The sequence below is a fragment of the Lissotriton vulgaris genome, chromosome 7, assembly GCF_964263255.1.
Source record: "Lissotriton vulgaris chromosome 7, aLisVul1.2, whole genome shotgun sequence".
NCBI lineage: Eukaryota > Metazoa > Chordata > Amphibia > Caudata > Salamandridae > Lissotriton > Lissotriton vulgaris.
In genome coordinates, this window is record NC_141695.1 from 1,550,090,258 (window position 1) to 1,550,113,751 (window position 23,494).

Consider the following 23,494-nt stretch of genomic DNA (forward strand, 5'->3'; position numbering starts at 1 on the left):
TTGATGCACCAAATGCTTTCCCCCTCATTCTCATTTGTGTGCCTCAAGTATCAGGATTCCACAATACACTGTGAATCCGGTTTTAACCATTGAACAGTTTTATGATTTGACAAATTTGAATTTCTGATAATGCAAGGTGTCTGCCATGCCTCTAAAGTCCTACCTCTAGTTTGTCTGGGCGTCATCTACGTATCGGGTATATTAGTTGCTTTCCGGTGACAGTCTTCCCTGGTTTCCTCTGATAAACTGCCTTTCAGGATTTTGCTGCTCTCCGTCGCTTGCTGGGCTAACCCCTGACTTTGAGCCATCTACATCAGGCTGGCAGCCCTTTTTAGGTCTCGCCTGTCGATGCGCATGCGCATCGAGCAAGCGAGACTATGGGGGCTTATCCACTCTTTATCCACACTGCAAGGAATCGTGGCGATTCCTTGCAGTGCCCGTGACTTTTAAGCTCAATGCGCATGCGCATTGAGCTTAAAAGCGCGTGCACGTCCGTCTTGTTTTACCCGCTCCGCCCCCTCCCCTTCCCGCCGTGTCGCATTTCTCCTCCCCCCCTCCCCTCTCTTCCCTCCGGCTTGTTTGTTTATTTTACCCGCTCCGCCCCCTCCCCTTCCCGCCGTGTCGCATTTTTTTTAAAATCCCCACTTCCCCCCTACCCCCCATCAATGCCAACACTGACGCCGTGCTCTGCTGCTTCCTCTTTCCCCCGCCATTGCTTGCCTGTCTCCCCGCACTCTTCCGGTCGTTGCTGTTGTGGTTGTTATCACTTTTTAGGCTAATCCAGTTTTGCACCTTACGCTGTTATCACCTCTAACATACGGGACATATATTTCTCCATACAACCTCCTTTGTTTTCTTGAGGCTAGACTGCAGTAAGTCTTCAGAATGCACCAGATGCCTTTAACCCGGCGGTGCCTCCAGAGATGACTGAACCAATTTGCGTTGTTGCATGTTTATCATGAGTGAAAGGATAATGTCCGATAGCATTAGGCTCGGCGCATGCGTTTGTCCAGCACCTGCTCGGACTCTAGTTTTTTGCAATAGATCCCCTCTCACCGTCTTACATCTTTGTCTCTCCCTTCACCATCATTTATTTTCATTACGTAACTTTCTGTACCTGGCTTTTTCATTTTTTTTTTCTTCGTTGTCTGCCGTGCCTGTTCTCTTCCACCCTCTCTCCAGTTATCTGACTTGCCTACCGCTACCTTCAAACGTGGCTGGCACAGGTAAAAGCGGAGAGGTGTGGCGTTGGGGGGAAGTCGGCAGACGACCGGATAGGTAAAAATAAATAACTTAATAAATAAAAAAATAAAACCACATCAATTGCCCTCGACGCATCTGAAAATATGAGACTGTGTGAAATACACATTACTAAGGCCTCTGGAAGGGGTACTGGTCTTTGGAGTGTCTCAATCACTCCCGCTCTCCGCTTCACTCCACTTCCCTCTTCACTCTCTCTTAGACACTTACACCTTCGTTGCTATCCCCCTCTTTTGAAATTCTCCATCTGTACATTCTGCATGTACCTCCTTGCATCTCCTGGACTCCAACACCTCTGTACACACACAACGCTCCCACTCACCTGTAAGCACTGCATTTACTTTCTCCCTGTCAATATTTTGGCAGCTATGTACCTCTTTTGCAGGCTTTCACATTGAACCCCGAATACAATTGGTGCTTGTGACCATTGCTCTGTGCGATCAACAGAGAGGCCAATGAATAAATGGGCGTGTATGCTGAGCACCTTTATGGCCCACGGATAGGCACTGTGAGAAACTGCCACTGCCTTCTGCCTCAACTCCAGGGCGCTCAGTCATGGCCTGTTATAAACACCCACCACAACCTGGACTCACAGACTAGAAATGTCTCTGTTCACAGTAAACACTATACAAGAGTTTTATGGTGCATGAAAATACCAGTGGAGGCTCCTCGAGGGAGTGCTGCGGGCGGTGGGCGGGGCAAGGGAGAGGTAGGGTGAGGGATAGTAAACTCTGGCATACAGACAGAAGGGAGTTCACTCTCACTCATCCTTACTCACCCTCAACCCCTCACCCTCACTCACCCTCACCCACCCTCAACCCCTCACCCTCACTCACCCTCACCCTCACTCACCCTCACTCACCCTCACTCACCCTCAACCCCTCACCCTCACCCTCACTCACACTCACCCTCACTCACCCTCACCCTCACTCACCCTCACCCACCCTCAACACCTCATCCTCACACTCACTCACCCTCACTCACCCTCAACCCCTCACCCTCAATCCCTCACCCTCACTCACCCTCACCCTCACTCACCCTCAACCCCTCACCCTCAACCCCTCACCCTCACCCACCCTCACCCACCCTCACCCTCACTCACCCTCAACCCCTCACCCTCACTCACCCTCACTCACCCTCACTCACCCTCACTCACCCTCACTCACCCTCACTCACCCTCACTCACCCTCACTCACCCTCACTCACCCTCACTCACCCTCACTCCCTCACCCACCCTCACCCACCCTCAACCCCTCACCCTCAACCCCTCACCCTCAACCCCTCACCCTCAACCCCTCACCCTCACCCCCTCACCCTCACCCCCTCACCCTCAACCCCTCACCCTCAACCCCTCAACCCCTCAACCCCTCACCCTCAACCCCTCACCCTCAACCCCTCACCCTCACTCACCCTCAACCCCTCACCCTCACTCACCCTCAACCCCTCAACCCCTCACCCTCAACCCCTCACCCTCACTCACCCTCAACCCCTCACCCTCACTCACCCTCAACCCCTCACCCTCAACCCCTCACCCTCACTCACCCTCAACCCCTCACCCTCACTCACCCTCAACCCCTCACCCTCACTCAGCGCAACCACAGCATCTTAAACTAAATATATTTAATAAACTTTAAGCTATTGGCAATATAAAATAAAATCCATTTTATTTACGTATTAATTATTAATTTTTTTTTAAAGCCATTGATTTTTTTTTTATTTCAATACATATAAGTCACATATACGTCCCGTTAATACAAAACATGTTGCTTTACAAATGCTAGAGGTGTCACATTTACAAAAATTATAACTATTGGCTTTGTAAAGAAGAAAGCTATTAATTTCGCTATTTAGAAAAAACAACACATAAATAAAAAATAACACCTATAGCTCAAACTTTACTACTGCGAGACCTATTGCATTTCCAATGCTTGTTTCTATTTTTGTCATTACAAGATGGCCAACATTGTCCTCATCACAAGATGGCCGCAGTGCCTTTAAAAGTCCCATCTCTATTTCTTCTGAAAGCCTTAGTTGCCGGATTACCTTCACATCACAGCCGCACTGGCTTGGTGTTTGATCACTCCTCAGTGCAGGACCATGTATTTTCGGACTCCGCCAAGCTGCAGATTTCTTGCTGCCTCTGATCGGCGGTGATATTTTGGGCAGACCACAGATATATTCAAGGTTATTTCTGTGGTCTGGGGATGATTATTAATATTCTTTGAGATTTCACCACCCTGATTGTCCCCCACCCCCCCTCTTTATGTATAGCATATATTGCTTCGTGTCCCGCTCTACATTTAAATTTGATCAGACTAGTTTCTTCTCATCTCAATGAGCCAACTTTGAAAAAATGCACTTCATTCGCTCCCGCAAATCCTTCTCTTGAATCCTCCTAATGTCCCTTCTCGCGCTCCTTTATTCTTGCACATGTACCTGCATCCTCCCTTACAGAGATTACTGTATATACCTCAATAGGATTTTAGTAATCCGTGTGTTCGACCAATTGATGTCACTCTTTACAATTTTAACGTTAGTGTGTGTCTCTGTGTGTGTGTGTGTGTGTGTGTATATATATATATATATATATAAATATTTATTTATTGTTGGTCATTTTGGTCAAATAAATAACACGCTTACGGATTGGAGCACGAGTCTGGTTTCTTTTGGAAAGATAAAAGCTGGTGGGAAGATTAAAAGGGGATCGCCTCCCTGCTCGAGCCCGCCACCACTCAAGTGACCAGGAGATCGGCGAAATATAACAAAAATATATATAATCACAGCTCCAAAGACCCCCTCTCCCAGCCGGGAAAGAAGAACGGATATATATATATATATATATATATATATATATATATATATATATATTATTCATTTGTAGAAAAAACGAGCGTGGACCCAAAGTATTGCGCAGTCAATATCGTTTATTCAGCCACTTCTGCCACTACGCGTTTCGGGCGCTCCCGCCCTTGATCACATGACAACCCTCCTGAATCAATCCCTGCTATTTAAATTGCAAGTGCATAAAGAACAAACCATGGACATGGTAAAAAATACTGCATGTACTAGCCCACATATCTTAAATGATAAATCATTTCTAACATTTGTTGCCTAAATTATTTAAATTTACATTCAGATTTAAACAAAGGAGAATAACTGCTTAAATGCGCATAAGTACTCAATCCATTATTGCTTCATATATCCAAATGTTGTTTATGTAAGATTGCAGCTTAAATGCTTAATTTATATGGCAATCATCAAAAATAATTCTCCAACCATGTCCTAATACCTTGATGAATGAAAAATCGTGCTAAATCATAGTATTTTGTGCATACAAAAAAATAATAATGTGCTGAACCTAATTCCTGAACCCAAAGAAGACATAACAATAAACAAACTTCCCCGCCATTTAGGCAACTGCCAGAGCCATCCCCCTTTCAGGAAACTGTTAAAAACGTATCTCTACTAAGGTCCACTTGTCTGACTTTACATGCTGTCATAGCGCAGAGATACCCCTGACTGGGTGATTTGGGCGATATACAAATTTAATAAATATCAAATGGATCTCAATGGGTGTGTTAGTGACTGTATAGGTTTCTTAGTGGTTGTGTGTGACCCTGGGCATGTGGAAGAGTGAGTGTTTTTCTGGGTTTGTGAGTGGCTATGTGAATGGGTGGGTGGGTGTGCGAGTGGCTGTATAAGTGTGGCTGTTTGAGTGACTGACTGGTTATGCGATGAGATGAGTAGAATGAAAACCGAGCTGGACACTCTCAAAGCGGTCGGCTTGGAGAAGAAAAAAGAGTTCAAGCGCCGATACAAGACCAACCAGCGCAAGGGGGCTCAACAGAGGGTTCAACCCCCCTAGTGGTCCCAGAACAAGAATCCGGGCAAGTCCCAATTTCGAGGAAGAAAATCTAACAGAGGTAGAGGTTGTCACCAGCAGCAGTCCTCTACCACGACGAGAGGAGGAAAGTCCATTAACAGTGGCTTCCTCCACCTCCGTTGCCCACTCCAGTGGGAGGAAGTGCTTCTCAACATCTAGCAGAGTGGGCCAGCATCACTGAAGATCGCTGGGTGCTGAATATACTACGCAATGGATATGCACTACGTTTACGTGCGCTTCCATGGACATTCCACCAAAAAAGTCTCGTCCTCATCAGTTAAAGCTGCTTCGAAAAGTGGTGAAAGCTCTTCTCCATAATCAGGCTGTAGAGAAGGTTCCGCCCTCTCAAAAAGGAAGAGGAGTTTACGGCAGATATTTTCTTGTCCCCAAAAAAGATCAGGAGGGCAAGTTTCGACCAATCCTGGACCTTCGACTTCTGAACAAAGTCATAATCAAGGTGAAGTTTTGCATGTTGGCCCTTCACCATATATGTCCACATCTGCAAGTAGGCGATTGGATGTGTTCGGTGGACCTCCAAGATGTGTACTTCCACATTTCCATCGTAAAGCGTCATCGCAAGTACCTGCGGTTTGTGGTCGGCCACAAACATTATCAGTACAAGGTCCTGCCCTTTGGATGGAAGTCGGCTCTGCGAGTCTTCACCAAATGCATGGTAGTGGTGGCAGCTTTTCTTCACAGAAAAGGTCTCTTCGTCTATCCATACTTGGATTACTGGCTGCTGAAATGTCCATCCCCACTGCAAGTAAGGCACAACTTCCAGTTTTGTCTGCAACAGCTGCACGACCTCGGGCTGCATGTCAATATGGAAAAGTCAGTGCAACAGCCCACCTAGTCCATCCACTACCTTGGCTTCGTTCTGGACACCAGCGTGGGAAGAGCGTTTCCTTCGGAGGAGAGACTGTCTTCCATGAGACAGAGGTGCAGGCTTCTACTCCAGGTGCAGAATCCGACAGTCCGGGTGGTGGCATCCCTGCTAGGATCGATGGCATCCTGCATCTTTCTTATTCCCAACGCCAGGCTGAGGATGCGTTCTTTGTAGCAGACTCTGGAGGACCAGTTGGATCAGTCGACAGGTAGCTGGGAGGATCAGATCTCTCTCTCCCAGGCAGCGAGATCCTCCTTCTCATTGTGGACTCTGCAGCGGAATCTGATGGTGGGAGTCCCTTTTCACCAGCCATTACCAGTGCAATCCGTGGTTAGACGCATCTCTGCCAGGCCGCGGGGCACACATGGGGTGCCTTCAGATTCAGGGACGGTGGTCGGCAAAAGAACAGACCTACCACATCAACATGTTGGAGGTACGAGCAGTCCATCTGGCTCTGAAAGCTTTCCTGCCTGCAATCCAGTCCGATTCAGTCCTGGTCAAGGACAGACAGCACGACAACCATGTTTTACCTGAACAAGCAGGGTGGAACTCGGTCGCGTCCTCTCTCCCTGGAGTCACAAGCGATCTGGCACTGGCTGCTCTTTCGGTGGTGGCGGTGCATCTTCCAGGAGTGCTAAATGTCATGGCAGACGCACTCAGCAGGCACTTCGAATATCAGCCAAACTGGGTGCTACACGACGAGGTAGTGGCAGACCTTTTCCATCGTTGGGGTCATCCGGAAATAGATATATTCGCGGATGACAAACACAAAATGCCACGCCTTCGCGTCCAGATTCCACCTTCCAGGGACGAGGGGGGAATGCTCTTTTGATGGACTGGTCAGGGACATTTGCCTATGCCTTTCCTCCTCTGCCCCTGATCCCGAAGGTGGTGTCCAAGATACTCAGATCCAGCATGACCATGATTCTGATAGCTCCAGACTGGCCACTGCAGTGGTGGTACCCGGACCTTCTTCATCTGTCGGTACTTCCACACAAGAGACTACCTTGCAGGCCGGACCTGCTGACCAAGACTGGAGGGAGGATTCTTCATCCCAACCTTCCCTCCTGCGATACGTACATTTAAATATGCCTCCTGATTGTATGCATATTTTAAAAGAAGAAAAAAGACCCTCCACAAGAACGTCATACGCGTTTGAGTGAAAGAGGTTTTTTTCTTTGGTGTAAAGCACATCACTTTGATCCTACGAAGGGGCAGGAGGATGTCATCCTCCCATACCTTCTGTATCTCGCAAGATCTGGTCTTAAGTATGCTTCTATCAGGGTGCATTTGTCAGCCATTACGGCGTACAGGAAGTCGCCTAGTCAGCCCTCTTTTTTTCCAGATCCAGGTGGCCAAGGACTTCTTACAGGGGTTAAAGAAAGTGCATCCCCCTGTTCAAAACCCTTATCCTCCGCGGGAGTTAAACCTGGTGTTATCAAAGTTGATGGGCCCTCCTTTTGAGCCAATCCGAAGAGCTTCCTTGCAGCATTTGTCTTGGAAGGCCGCTTTTCTGGTAGCAATTACATCAGCGTGCAGAGTAAGCGAGATCCAGGCATTGTGTGCCAATGAGCCGTACACGGTTTTCCACCATAACAGAGTAGTCTTAAGGGCGCATCCTTCTTTTCTCCCTAAGGTGGTGTCTGATTTTCACATCAATCAGTCCATTTCCCTGCCAACTTTCTTCCCTGATCCAGCGACCCCAGCTGAGCGGTCGCTTCATTCCTTAGACCATAAGAGGGTGCTTAAGTTCTACTTACAAAGTACCAAGGAAATAAGGAAGACATATCAACTGTTTGTTAATTATGGCGCCATGAGAACAAGCTTCCCAGCCGCTAAGAGATACATTTCGAGATGGATTGTTTCATGCATTACCTTAGCTTACCAGTTGGCGAAAAGGCCCTTACCTTTACCTCCCAAGGCACATTCCAACAGGGGGAAAGCGGCCACTGTTGCTTTCTTGCATGACGTCCCGATGTCAGAAATTTGAAAGGCCGCAACCTGGAAATCAGTTCATACTTTTACGAGGCACTACTGCCTAGAATCTGATTCCAGGGCTGATGCTCAAGTAGGCCAGTCCTCCTTGAGAAGTATGTTCGGATAGTGGTTTCCTCTATGCTAGCTTGGTTTTTACTAAGCTTACTTATCATGTTTTCTGTGTTCTCCTTTGCCCGCAGGGAGATGAGGTGAGGCTAGCTATTCTAGTCTAATGCTTATGACTATTGATGAGCATCCCCTGGAAGAGAAGGATTAGTTACTTACCTGTAATCCTAGTTCTCTTCTAGGGGTATCCTCATCAAAGTCATAAGCAACCCTTCCGCCTCCCGGGGCAAAGGACTATTTTAATTTGGAGATTGTTAACCTCCCTGTTAAATGTTTTTTTCAGTCTCCGCAAAAAACAGCTGACCTAACTGTCACCCCTGAGGCATGATGGGAAGCTGGGGGTCATGAGTGCCTTAAAGGCACGGTGTCCGTTTATTGCTGTACAGCTACAGGTTAGCTTTTCAGTCTTTTAAGACTGTGTATTTGCAATGCAGCCTGGGAGCTTTCTATGCTTTCAGTGTTTTTATGAGAATTTCTACTGCTTTCTAAGCATTAACCCTTTGCATGCTGATGACGGCCCCCAGCCGTCATGCACTACAGTGCTCGTGTGCTGATGACGGCTTGGGCCGTCATGACCACACCCGCGCTTGGAATGTCCAGCACAGGAGCAGAATTGTGGCAGCATGGAAGGGGTTAAAACAGTTTCTAAACTAACTTTGTTGTTTCTCATGTTTCTAATGCATGTTATTCATGTATGGTGGAAATTCGTTTACAGCATGATTCAGCTCTGGTGTTTATTAGGCTGCAATTGCTTATATATCTCAATCTCTATCTATCTATCTATCTATATATATATATATATATATATATATATATATATATATATATATATATATATTGTGGTGCATATGTAATATGGTGTTCCCGGGGTCCCGCGCATGGGCGGGAATATTCTAATGCTTATGATTTTGATGAGGATACCCCTGAAAGAGAATTAGGATTACAGGTAAGTAACTAATCCTACCAGGGTTAGAATGCCCTTTTTGAGTCTGTGCAAACCCAAATAACTTAAATGTTTTAAGGGTTTTCAACAACACTTCTCTAATCTTTTCCCATACTGAGAAATGTTGTAGATTTACTCCTGACAATGGCAGACGTAAACTTTCTTCCAGGTTTGAGAAAAAAGTAGTTGGAAGGAAAGTGAACTTGCAAACGCTCAGATTTTCGCATGAGCAAATCTACACATGCATATTTGCTCAAGCTAAAATGCAGTTCCTAGATATTTTCTAGGAGTACCATTTCTTGTCCTACTTGTGTAAATTCTTGGGAATTCACACAAGCCGTATAGCTGCACTTCATGCAAGGCCATATGCCCTGGGTGCACTTTTGAGACTTTCTTCAATAATTGGGACTCTAATTTGGTATGTCGTTGACCATGAACATTTGTGTTTAATAAAATTCTGTCTCTCTGTATCAGCTGGCTTCACTGTGAGTGACTGCATTCTTCTCTTTCACGAGGAGCATATCGGCACAAAAATAAGTTTTGTTCAGTGCCAGTAACTACTGTGGCAGTGTGTGCTTTTTGAGACCGAAAACAATTTTTGCTTTTGCCAGTGCTTGTTATAATGGTGAGGGCACTGTAACCCCACATCAATAAGGGTTTACAAAACCATGCCAAAACAAGTCACACATTGACAAAACTAAAATGCTGACCACCAATTTCAGACCTACTGGTTTGCCAATGCTTGTTTATTTTTGTTTCCCATAATCTTATTGAAACTGGTTAGCCATTTTCTATTAAGAATATTTTTGGGAAATATTAGCATGCGTCAACACATGTTACTGAATGATGCTGCAAAGAGATGGAACCTGAAATTTGACAGTTGTTTACCAAAATGTTGTGTTGACTTAATTTTTTTAATGAACCTTTTTTTTTTTAAAGCAAAGAATTTTCAATCTTGCTTTCAAGCTTCTGCAAACATTTGCATCAAATCAGAGAGAATTTTAGGAGCCTCATATTGCTAAGCTTTGAAAACGTGTGTACACATTTTTATACCACAACCTCTGTCGGAGCTTAGAGCGCTTAACCTAATAATTAATGTTTTCTATGAACCCCTTCGCTGCTAGGCTTCCCCCCATCCCCCCCCCCCTCCCCCCCCCCCTTCGGTGGGAAGCTTTTTTTTGGCTATTTGGGGTAGTTCGTGCTTGGGCCCCTGTAACTTTTTTAACACATAAGGTATCCACGCCAAATTTGCATCCTTTTCTTCCAACATCATGGGGATTCTAAAGGTAAAACCAAAGGAAATGATGGACGGAGCGTTGACAATACAAGCACTCACCCCCAGTGAACAGTTTAATCCATCACCGTTCTTTAGCCCATTCTGCCACCCCAGTTAAGACATGGCCATATGCAAATCAGTGCCTCATGGGAACAGTCCAGCCCGAACTGCCAAGCCATGCCTTCCCTGGACCGGAAACAAGCTACCGAGGACCGGTTTTTGGCATTTCAGCCTTCTTCAGCCCGGCTTGCTTGAATCCAGTGGCAAAGTGAACAAGGGACTCACGGCTGAGCATACCCTGCCAACTTCTGGCGAACAAACAAAAACCAAAGGAAATGATGGACGGAGCGTTGACAATACAAGCACTCGCCCCCAGTCAACTGATCTGGGTTTAATCCATCACCGTTCTTTAGCCCACTCTGAAGGTACCCAGGGTTTGTGGATTCTCCTGGAGGGGACCCAGAAATTAGCCAACTACAGCAAAATTTTGTTTTTTGGGGGGAAAAAGTGCTGCAAACGAAAGCATCTGGGGGTTTCCCTGCAAATGGTACGAAAAAGGGGTTGTGGGGCTGAAATCACAATTTTCCCAGCTTTTAGGCGATGACAGACTTTTGTCAGCAAACTAAAAAATGTTATACAGCTTTGGCATTATTTTGGGACATAGCCTATTTTTGCTATTTTTTGTGCTTTCAACCTCCTTCCAGTTAATGGTAGAAATGGGTATGAAAGCAATAATGATCCTATAGCTATACATTTTAGTAAAGTAGACAGCATTCTGAATTCAGCAAGGGGTCATTTGTGTAGATCCTTCAAGGTTTCTTTATAGAAACTAACAGTTAAATATAGAAAAAATTGAAAATTAGTTGGAAACCTGTTACTTCTAATTATGACCGCTCTTTGAAAGCAATATACTGTTACATTTGCGGGACCTTACTGGTTGTGGGGATATATAGGACCTGTAGCTTCACCAAGAACCCGACGAACCCAGAGCCAAAAACTGAGTGGCAACTTGCAAATGTTTTTTTTTATTATGTACCAGACCGGGTATGTTGTAATTATTTTGGGAAAATGTATACATGGAAAAATCGGTATGAAAGACCCTTATGTATTTCTGACATGGGAACAAAATATAGAGTTTAGAAACAGTAGATATTTGCACATTTCTCCTTGGTGTCACGAGTAAAATGATACCTCAATTGTGCGGCTGTCGAATGCAGAATTGCAAAAAAATTATTTTAAAAACAAATGTAGCCCTAAGAATTCTCTGTGCTTATTCCCTATGTTTTGGGCTCTTCCCAGTCAAAGGCCCTTGTCCCTCCCACACAAGTGAGGTATCATTTTACTCGGGAGACTCAGGGGAACACTGTGGGGTAGGACATTTGTGCCGGCACGGTGATTCCCCTCAAAAATATGTGGAAATTTTGGTTTTTTTAAAAATCTAAATCTAAGTTTTGTAGGGCATTCTGGGTTGGAAAATGTTGGGCGATCCACACAAGCAAAACTTCATTGGACTCCCCCGGGTGCCGCCCCCCCGGTAGTTATCATATAGGTAATTTTGAAGTCTCCACAATACGATTTGGGCCATTTCCTGTTGCAACCACAATGCCTACCCACAGAAGTGAGGTTCCCTTTTTTTCGGGAGACCTGAGGGAACGCTGGGTGGTAGGAAATTTGTGTCAGACCGGTGATGCCACAACTTTCCCACACAACATGTGCGAAAGATTTTGTTCCAGCTAAATTTGAGGTTTGCAAGGGATTCTGGGTAAGTAAACGTTGGGGATCCACTCAAGCCATAGCTCCCTGGAATGTCCCGGGCGTCCAGTTTTCAGAAATGTTTAGGTTTCCCTAGATGGCCGCCGAGCACAGGGCCAAAAACCCAGTTGACCCCCCCCCCCCCCTCCCCTTGCAAAACCAGGTTGTTTTGCGATGGGCAATTTTGATATCGCCTCACTATGTTTTGGGCCCTTGCCTGTCGCTGGTAGTTGGGCCTCCCACACAAATGAGGGACCATTTCTATTGGTATACTTGGGGAAAGGCGGGGTAGGACATTTTTATTTCTTTCTGCAGCGTGCACATTTTGCACAATAATGCAAGGAAAATGAGACAGACATTTTGAGGTTTGCAGGACATTGTGGGTACGATGTTGGTACCCACAAGAGCGACATCACCATGTACTCCCATGGGTTTTTAGTTTAAGATAATATCTACAGTTGGTAGGTTATTCTTAGATGGAATGTACACTTTGGCAGAGAGACTAAAAAGACAAAGATAATTGCACAGCCATCTATTCCTCAAAACACACACACATACACACGCATACACACACACCACACACACCACACACACCACACACACCACACACACCACACACACCACACACACCACACACACCACACACACCACACACACCACACACACCACACACCACACACCACACACCACACACCACACACACACTAACAAGATTTCACAAAAAGGAAATGCACTGTCAATATTTAGAAAGACACAAAACTGAACCAGTGACTCGCAGCTCGTGAGCTATAAAGCCACGGCAAGGCAACAGCTTTACAGGCCATTCACAAACCTTTCATACGTGATACACACAAGACCATTCACACCACCAGGCACAAAACCAACACATTACAACATTCACAAAAAGTGACCTGGTACACCGTGCTTGAGAAACACAGAAAAGACAAATATTTCTGCACAGCCACCTATTCTTCAAGCACACAGACATACTGGTTGGATTTGGCACGAGGGGGAGTGATTCAGTGTATACAGTTGTATTAACCAGAGATTTCACAAAAATAAAAATGAAATGCACTGGTAATAGTTGAAAGGCCGAGAAACTGAACGATTGACTCGCAGCTTGTAAGCTATAAAGCCACGACAATGCACCAACCGCTTTACAGGCCATTCATTCACCTTTTCATACGTGTGCCACATACAAAGCCTTTTACACCACCAACCGTGGGCCCAGCACATTGCAGCACTCGCAACAGCAGACAGCGCCATTCAAGGGCCCATCACTTTCATATTCCTGACACAGCAACCACACCAGCTCACGGATTGCATTGAGTGGCGTTTGGCTAGCAGTGTGTGTAGTGACCAGCAGGAAGTCGCTACTCACACACTGCCAGCCAACCGCCCATCCACGCACACCGCCAGCCAACCGCCAGTCCACGCACACCGCCAGCCAAACGCGCACACCGCCAGCCAAGCGCCAGCCCGCGCGCATCGCCAGCCAAGCACCAGTCCACGCACGCCAGAGTCCACGCACACCGCCAGCCAAGCGCCAGTCTTTGCACAGTCAGCCAAGCGTCAGTCCACGTACACCATCAGTTTTCTTTTAACCAGATTCAAAACACAAATTGCAACTAGGTACAAAACTATAACTACAAAAACAGCAGTAACTAAAGCCATCATTCTAATGCCAACAGTGAAACTGAACAACAACTATATAAAACCGAACAACAACTATATAAAACCATACAGACCAGGCAGTACACTATTAGACTTACGGTTGCTCCCAAAAACTCTTTCCAGTATGATACAATCTGTAACTTGTGGGCACACACAGCCCAGGTTTAGAAGGGCAATCGTCACTGTGCATACGACTCTCCTTACATATACCTCTACGCAAACCGACTACATTTTACTGGGATTGTTTTTTTTGGGCGTTGGAGGAATTAAATCGGGAAAGTGGCGCTGTTTCAATCTAGCCACATCCTCCATCACTGCAACTCTAGGAACACCTGCGTGTTCCACAACAACAAGGCTGCCTGTCACAGACTCCTGAAACTGAACAAAAGTCATCATTGACGCAGGAGAACACTCGTTGAACACAGCAAAAGCATTAAAAGTTGCTAAATTGAAGAGATGGATGGCCAACTTCTTATACCAAATGTAAGCCTTACGAACAGCAGTGTAAGGTTCCAACCTCTGATCTACTCTATCGCCACCACCCATGTGCTTATTGTAGTCTACAATGCACACAGGTTTGCGCACTTCAGCAATCTTACCCCAAACAGCCAGAGGTGAAGTACTCTCATCATGGATGGTAGTCAGCATGTACAAATCCCTCCTGTCCAAAAATTTCCCAGCTGGCAGTTCCTCACTACGCAAGGCACTGCACTGTCTCCTCTGAAGCTTCTTGCAAACAAACTCTTTTGGGTAACCTTTACGGTTAGAGCGGATTGTGCCATAAGGAAAATAATTCCTTAAACAACGGCACAGCAGTGTAGAAGTTATCAAGGAACTCCGATATCAGCGAGAAGCACCTGTAGACTGGGTGTGGCCTGGTTCGTGGGTGAATGAGGAAGCCACGTTCATTGGGGAGCCGCCATTCTTTAATGTACACATTAGCAGCAAGGGATACACGGACAAACGGGGAGCTAAGCCAGGCCTCCCTGTAAGAGCGGCTGCTGCAGCTTGGAAGGTGTTGAACCGGTATTGCATCCCTCCCACTCGAAGCAGGCCCGTCTGGCCACTGAGCACTCTGCCCTTTCCCAGGTAGGCCGAAGGTCAGGGGGTTGCTCATGGAGCAGATTGGACGGCCACTGTGGAAATCTCAGGCACACCTGTTCGCTGCAGGAGGGGACCCAAGCATCTCTGTTGGCCAGACAGCCTGGGAGGGTGAGCATATCTCTCCAGGCCTTTACGGATAATGTCTCCTTAGCCCTCCACCCAATATCCGCTCCCTTCCCACGGACCCCCAGTGAAGATTCAATATCACACGGAGGCAGCCAAGTCGAGCTGGGAACCCCTGCGCTCACTGGGTTTCCAGCTTGCCTTTGGGGAGGCTTGAAGCAGTCTGTGTCCATTAATAGGGTGTGAGCACACCCCACGACATCAGCACAGCCTTTGCAAAGTTTTTTTTTGTGTGGGAGGGAATGGAGGCTGATGGGGCTGGAGTGCCTCTTGGGCAGTTCTCAGCATCAAGCTCCACCTCCTTCTCACGCAGCAAATTTAATTTTGAGGTTGGTGAGTCTGTCTTCAGTCTTGAACGGTTCACCTACAAAACACATTTATCAGCATGTTTGTCTGATTAGTTCAATGGAAGCAAAAAAGCCAGAATGCATTACACCAAACTCTGCTTTACTCAAATTGTATAATACATTCATAAAAACCCAAACGCCAATAAATATAAAAACATGAAGAAATATTAAAAACATTTTATAATAACTTATATAAATTGCTTAATAGGTCTGAGAAAGTACAGGCAAAACCTAAGCGCATTAATTCATAAGCTGACTTGATCGTGGCAGATATGCAAGAGATTTTCTACTGATAGATAGGAGGACATAATACAACAGAGCAAAGGGGTGGAGAGTGACTAAAAACAAACGCTGGACGACATTGTGCTCACGTAAACAAGGTAATAGAAATTTCTTCCTGCGGGCCTTGTAAAATTTACATAATAGAACAGTGTGCATTGTGCTCTGATCAGACGCATTATCACAAGGGCATTTAATGAGAGACTTTGACCAGTCGTTGACTGACGGATAGGTTATCAGTCGATGAAATGTGTTTAACCTAGATTTTTACACTCAAGATTTATGTCTAACATTCTGGACAAACTACGTAGGGTCGAAAATCATAAGGGACCAGTGTCCGTTGGGTACTGGGAACACTGGGTTTTAATAACTCGTACATGAGCCTGTTTGAGGTCTTTTGTACTGATGTAAGGTAATGTGTTGTAAGAGTTCAAATATTCTTGGCGCCCTAAATTCGAGCACAGCTTTTAATGCAGTTAAGCCAAGGGATTTGTAGGGGAAAGGATGACTTCAAGCAATTCCTGATAATATTCTGGTTGAAAGTTCTGTCTTCTGAGGTCCAAGTCTTGTGCCAGAGTAGAAGAGGCTGTGTTCTAGCAGCAACTGATAACAAGCACTTGCAGTGCAATAGGCCTCACATTAATAAATGTTTGAGCTATTAGCGTTGCTAATAATGATACAACACCAATAGCTCAAACCTTTAGTAATGCAGCACCTATTGCAATGTAAATGCTTGTTGTAATTTGCATTTATTTTCAGTTAATGGTCATTAGTAGAAACCACTAAATAGCATCAGAAGCTTATACTTGTTTCACTCTTACTTGAATATTCTTAAGTGTCAGAAAAATTGCAACCTCCGTTCTATATAATTTTGTTGTTTTTCATAATGTGTGAGAATGTCTTTGATGCAAACGGATCATTAAAATTAGTATGTGAAAATTCTAGACTGTTTTCATGACTTTTGTGTGCCTTCCTACCATTGTATGTGGGTCTGTCCGTGTCATGCGCCGGTGGTGTGTAATAAGCTATATTTGAGAATATATTTAACTGTGGATCTATCTTGTATGTACTGGAGCCTTGTTGGAGTATCTTGTCTGATCTCTAGTTCACACTTTTTTTTTGGGGTGATGTACATGCTCTACAACTTCCCGTTTGTGCTTGTGGTGTACATGCTTACCATTACTACCCTACAGCTCTGCGGATATCTGTTTTTAATACAGCTGAGACAGTACTTGAAAATTAGTGTTGAGATAACCATGAAAGCATAGTTGAGACACATCCTGCATTTCAGTTCAGTATGTTCTTGAATGCAGGTTCTGTATCCGAGTTAGCATAGCTAAACCTTGTGAGACTAATGGTATTTAATATGATGTTGTTCTGTGTCCATTTACTGATCTTGTCAGTTTGTTGAAAGCATGTACTCCGTCATAATTCATTGATACATTTGACGTCGTACTTGTCATAACATCACTGGTCTCTCTCTCGCCATCGCAGATTTCCTGGTTTCCCTCTGTCCATCAGTCTCTCTCCTTTTTACTCGCAACTGCTCTCATTCACACACTTCTTTCACATATATATGTCCACAATTTTTCTATCTCCCTGTCTATTTCCTTCTTCTCACGCTCCCTTATACTCTCTAATCTCTCTTGCAGCCTTTCCATCTGCTGATGATGATCCCCTATTTCTAGCCACACCTTTGCTTTCTCCATTTTGTTTCACCACCCGTCCCCTTAGACCCCCATCTTATTTCCTAGTCTTCCTCTCCCTCACCTCTTCTTCTCTGCCTCTTTTCTTCACCCCGTCTCTCTTCTTCTATCTCAAGGTAACTCTCACTAGCCTTTTCTCATTTTCGCTCTGCCCCCCCTCTTCCTTCCCCTCCCCTCTACTAAAAACTTTTTTCTCTCTTTGCATCCTCTCACTCTTTGCTTCTGTGCTCCTTTCCTCTCCGCATGTCCATATTTTTTTCTCAGTCAGTTCTCATCTTAAAATAATTTAGCTTTTTCCTTCTGTTCAAATTTCTTGCTGCATGAAAATATGTTCGACACAAACCCCGGAGCATTATTGCGGTCTTCATCCCCTTATTCATCTCCATTTCTCTCACTGTTGAGATTCTCCTCCAGTTTCTCCTTTCTAAGCAGGCACGGTCTGTGCTGGGCGTTATACTGGGACGGAGATGTCCGGCAGGGGAGGGTCAGGGTGGGGGGGTTGTAAAATGTGGGATCTGGACCATTAGAGGTAAGTACCGATAAAAATAAATAACGAATTACGTTGCCCATTCTGCATCGGCAAATGTGATGCAGCGTGGGCAACGAAATTCGTTTTATTGGTACTTCCCTCTAATGGTCTAGATCCCGCATTTTACAACCCCCCACCCTGACCCCCCTCCCCCCCCCCCCCCCCCCCCTACCTGACGTCACCGCCCCAGTATGACGCCCGGCACGGGCCGTGCCTGTTTCTCAGTATTTTCTGTTCTCCCTCAGTCCATCTCTCTTCACAGAACCTACCTGTTAGACCTGGGGTTACCAGTCTACATCGGGTAGCTTGGCGCAAAGTAGGAAGGTCTATCTCAAAGGCATAAAGTGTTAAGCTTGCGTCGTAACCTTTTAGTAACACATCGCTCATCCACTAGAAAAGAAAGACACTACACCAGTCTTAGGAAAATACAAGTTGTTTTATAAAAATAATCTCTTTGTTCACCAATAGAGTTTCAATACATAAGCAAATTAGTTCCACCCTGGTGTACATATATAGAGGCACCAGTTCAGTTTTACACACACAACATTTCTTTACTCAGAAGGAAGAATTTTCCAACTTCAATTGCAGCAACTAGTAAATATCACTTTTCCACACAATTAATTACAGTTGATCCTTACCCTCGGAGGTTCAAGGCTATTTTTAACAGCAGGATACAAATTTCACCCCGCTTAGCCCTTTAGCATCTGTACTCATTAGAGGTATACACGAATAACAACAAGTGAGGTAATCCATTAATTCAGGAGGCACAAAGTAACATTGGACTTACTCCCTCAAGAGCTCACTAGCAAAGATTTCTACCCTAGCTGCCCACTGGTTTGTACCAGGTAGGTTACTCTGTCACATCCCACCACCAGTTAACTTGTGTGGTGATTACAATTACAGGAAGGCTAAGCTTCAGTTCACTCTGAACCCCTCCCCATTGGAATACTGAAGGCAATTGATCTCTTTCTGCCTTCCCCTCTCACTCTTTTTAAGAGACTCCTCCATGGTCAGCTTCCCTCTACGGAACAGAGTTAGTTCATTTAGCAGGCTCCCACACTCAGAAGGTCCACCCTAAGCCTGGTGAATGCTGGGGGCGTCAGTCTCACAGTAGTTGAGCACCGTTGGGGTCGCGAGTCACTATGAGGGGGAAATCGGAGGTCGGAATGCGGCTTCTCCTCCCGCCCAACCGATACCCCTGCTTACTTTATCTGAGTTCTCCCGTCTGCTCTTCTCCCCGCTGTGCCCTTGCAGTACTCTAGGCTTCTAGAAGGGCTCCGCTGGCAGCAGACTGCATTCGTCCTCTTAAACGGAGTGCAACTTTACCGTTTCCATTCAGCTGATCTTCCGGGCTCTTCTCTCGCGGGCTCAGATTGAGCTCGGAACTCCGCCCATGGCTGGCCTCCGTCTTGCGCTTCTCCGCCCCTTGTGTCACCGCGGCAACAGCTGAGGTGCGCTCCTGCTTCTGCTGCGCTTCAGCCGCGCTGTCCTGACTTCCCTTCACTGACTCTGAGGGAATCCTCACCCGGCAGGCTCGCGCCCTCATGGCTGTTGGTTTCAGCTATCGCTGGCGTACTTCCTCACAGCGCTCCAGGGTCTCTTCCGCAGTAAGTGACTCTGCGATTACAAATATTTCTGTATAGGGTTTCCCAGGTCAGCTTCCTATAGCACCCAGAGGATAGCCTAGGTGCACTTTACAACGTAGGAAGTAGGAATTCATCCCCTCACAGCAGGGCTTGGTCGATGAGTAGGGGGCACGTCACCTAAGGAGGCAGCCGGCCCAGAAGACAATCTCCCCTCGCTCAGTGCGCCTTCCTCCCTACCAGATCACCTCACTCCTCTGCTGACCAGGTTCCACAACAACTCAGTGGTCACTACAAAATGGCCGCCCTGGCACTGGCCTTTATATAGGCAGGCCTCAGGCTACTAGAACCAGCTGGAAGGTTCTAGAGTGTCCCTATGCTATCCTATGGGTCCCTTTCCTGAGGTAACAGTTATAGCAGTTACTGTCCACCATTTTATGTGACTGGATTTCCCTCATTCTTAAGTCACCTAGGCCTGAGGAAACTATAGGGTCAAGGAGTACCTAACCCCTAGGGCAACACCTAAAAAAAATTCCAGTGGACATAAAAATAAAAAGGATTGAGGGGCAAAAAGGGGACAAAATAAATAATGGGAGGGACTACTCAAAGACTCACTGGTCTAACACGCGTCCCCCCCCCCCCCCCTGACCCCCCCCCCCCCCAGCTGAAAGTGGGGAGAGCTACCCAATCCCTTGGGAGTTCTCATCACTAAGGCGGAAATACCTGGAGAGACCGTCTGCATTGGCGTGGTCCACTCCTGGTCGATGTTCCACCCGGAAGTCCATTCCCTGTAGGGAGATGGACCATTTCAATAGCTTGGGATTCTCCCCCTTCATTTGCATCAGCCAACGAAGGGGTCGATGGTTTGTCTGAACCAGGAAGTGCAAGCCAAACAAGTATGGCCGCAACTTCTTCAGAGCCCATACCACTGCAAAACCCTCCCGCTCAATTGCACTCCACTTCTGTTCCCGGGGAAGCAGTCTCCTAGACAGGAAGACAACAGGCTGATCCAGACCCTCTTCATTGAGTTGCGATAACACTGCCCCAATGCCATGCTCTGATGCGTCTGTCTGGACAATGAATTCCTTGGAAAAATCCGGGACCCTTAGAACTGGAGCAGCACACATTGCTTGTTTCAATTTTTCAAAGGCTTGCTGACAAGCCTCTGCCCAGACTACCCGTCGAGGTTGCTTCTTGGATGTGAGCTCAGTTAGGGGTGCCACAATAGTGCCATACCCCTTCACAAAGCGACGGTAGTAACCTGTGAGGCCCAGGAAGGCTCGGACCTCAGTTTGGGTCTTGGGGGGGATCCCAGGCCATGATAGCCTCAATCTTTGCCTGGAGGGGCTGCACCGTTCCCCTCCCCACCAAGTGGCCTAGGTACACAACCGACCCCTGCCCGATCTGACATTAACTGGCCTTGATTGTCAAGCCAGCTTTCAGGGCCTGGAGAACAGCTTGTAAATGACACAAATGATCCTCCCAACTGCTGCTGAAAACGGCAATGTCATCCAGATAAGCAGCGGAGAAAGCCTCCATCCCAGAGAGGACCTGGTTCACCAGCCGCTGAAAGGTGGCAGGGGCGTTCTTGAGCCCAAAGGGCATTACACAGAACTGGTAGTGACCCTCAGGCGTGGAGAAGGCTGACCTTTCCTTTGCTCCATCTGTAAGGGAGATCTGCCAGTACCCTGAAGTAAGGTCAAAGGTACTCCAGTATTGGGCAGCTCCCAGCCGGTCAATAAGTTCATCCGCCCTAGGGATCGGATGTGCATCAGTCTTGGTCACTGAATTCAGTCCCCGGTAATCCACACAGAACCTCAGTTCTGGAGTGGTGCCCGGTGGGGCAGCTTTTGGTACCAGAACCACCGGACTGGACCAGGGGCTACTAAGGTTCAATTACTCCTAGCTCCAGCATCTTTGTGACCTCACTGTGGATGCTGGCCTTCACCTTGTCTGACAGCCGGTAGGTCTTAGACTTCACTGGTGGGCAGTTTCCTGTGTCCACATCATGGGTACACAGGTGGGTCCTTCCCGGGACAAGGGAGAACAGCGAGGAATATTGCTCCAGGACCTGGCGGCAGTCCCTCAGCTGTTCAGGAGTCGGGGATGGTGAGAGAATCACTCCCTCCACCGACCCATCCTTTTCCTGAGACGAAAAGAGATCAGGGAGAGGCTCGCTTTCCGCTTCCTCTGCTCCATCAGTCACCATCATCAGGATGACCTCTGGCCTCTCATGGTGGGGTTTGAGGCGATTAGCATGGAGCACCCGCAGGGGCTGCCGGGGTGTCTTCAGATCCACTAAGTAAGTGGCCTTACCCATCTTCTCCATCACCTCAAAGGGGCTTGTCCAGCGAACCTGGAGGGCACTAAGCTCTCTAGGTTCCATCACCCACACTTTCTGGCCAGGCTCCAATTCCACCAGGTGAGCGTTGTGGTCATACCACTCCTTCAACACTGCTTGGCTGGCTTCCAAGTCGTCTGAAGCTTTCTTCCACAACTTAGCCATTTGGCTCCGGAAGGCCAGCATGTAGCTCACCACATCCTGGGAAGCTTCCTGGAAGACTTTTCCCATCCGTCTTTCACCATGCTGAGAGGTCCACGCACAGGGTGCCCATACAGAAGCTCGAAGGGGCTGAAGCCCACTCCCTTCTGTGGAACTTCCTGTAGGAAAACCACAAACAGGGTAGGAGGATGTCCCATTTCCTCCGCAGGCTCTCAGACAGACTTCTTATCATGCCTTTCAAGGTCTTGTTGAAACTTTCCACCAGACCATTGATCTGTGGGTGGTAAGGCGTGGTAAACCAGTAGGTAACTCCACACTCCTTCCACATAGCCCGCATGTATGCTGACATGAAGTTGGTCCCCCTGTCGGACACAACCTCCTTGGGAAAACCCACCCGGGTAAAGATCCTCAACAGGGCCCTAGCCACTGCAGGTGCAGTAATGGTCCTCAGAGGAATTGCCTCTGGGTACCGTGTGGCGTGATCCACCAGAACCAGGATAAACCCATGACCAGCTGTAGTTGGTGGATCCAATGGCCCCACAATGTCGATGCCCACCCTTTGAAAGGGTGGGCAAACGACAGGAAGTGGTTCCAGGGGAGCTTTCAGCTTCACCCCTGTTTTCCCACTGGCTTGGCAAGACCCACATGTCCGACAATACGTGTCGGATGCCACCCTCATCTGAGGCCAATAAAAGTGGGGGACAAGCCGGGCAAAGGTCTTGTCCTGTCCTAAGTGTCCTGCCAAGGGTATCTCTTGAGCCATTTCTAAAAGAAAGGCTCGGTAACGGTGAGGGACAACCAAGGCCCGTGATGAACCGTGCACGGGTGCCTTAGGTTCACTGTAGAGGAGTCCATCCTCCCAGTAAATATGGTAACTCCCAGTAACGTTCCCTGCTGCCTGGGCTTCGGCCTGTCTCCTCAGTTCCTCAAGGGTAGGCCACTCCTTCTGGCCCTTACAAAACTCCTCCCTTGTAGGCCCTCCTTCCACATGCCACTCAGCAGGGATAGGTAAGTCCTCCAGGGAGACAACTTCCCCCTCCACGGACTCCTGGTCCACCACTGCAGGTGGCCTATCTGTCTCATGGGGCGTGGAAGCCGAGGCAGGCTTCTCCTGTCCTCGGTTCTTTCCCTTTTTGGCAGCTGGCTGGGCCCTTGTTCCAAGCTCCAGCCCAAGCGAACTCCCCCTCCGGGCAGTCGCGGACCTTGTGCTAGTACAGGCCCAGTCAGGTGTACCCAGCATCTCAGAATGAGTCCGGTATTCCACCTCCTTCCAAGCATTGTGCTGCATATCATTCCTCAGCAGACAATCAACTGGCACAGCAGGGCTTACGGCAACTTGAAGTGAACCTGCAACCCCTTCCCACTCAAAGGGAACCTCGGCCACAGGGTAGTGGCCCAATTTGCCGTCAGCCATCGCGGCAGGGTGGAGTACATATGGAATCACCTTCTCTGAAGACACCAGTTGACTCCTTACCATAGTCCTAGTGGCTCCTGTGTCTCTCAGAGCCTCCCCTCTTTGGCCATTGATGGTGACCCACTGCCC

The 23,494-nt window shown here is 47.2% G+C and overlaps 1 protein-coding gene across 2 annotated transcripts in view; it reads left to right on the forward strand.

Annotated features, from left to right (window-relative positions):
* ZNF217 (zinc finger protein 217) overlaps positions 1-23,494 on the forward strand; it is a 178,033-nt gene that overhangs the window by 15,903 nt on the left and 138,636 nt on the right. The window lies entirely within an intron of this gene.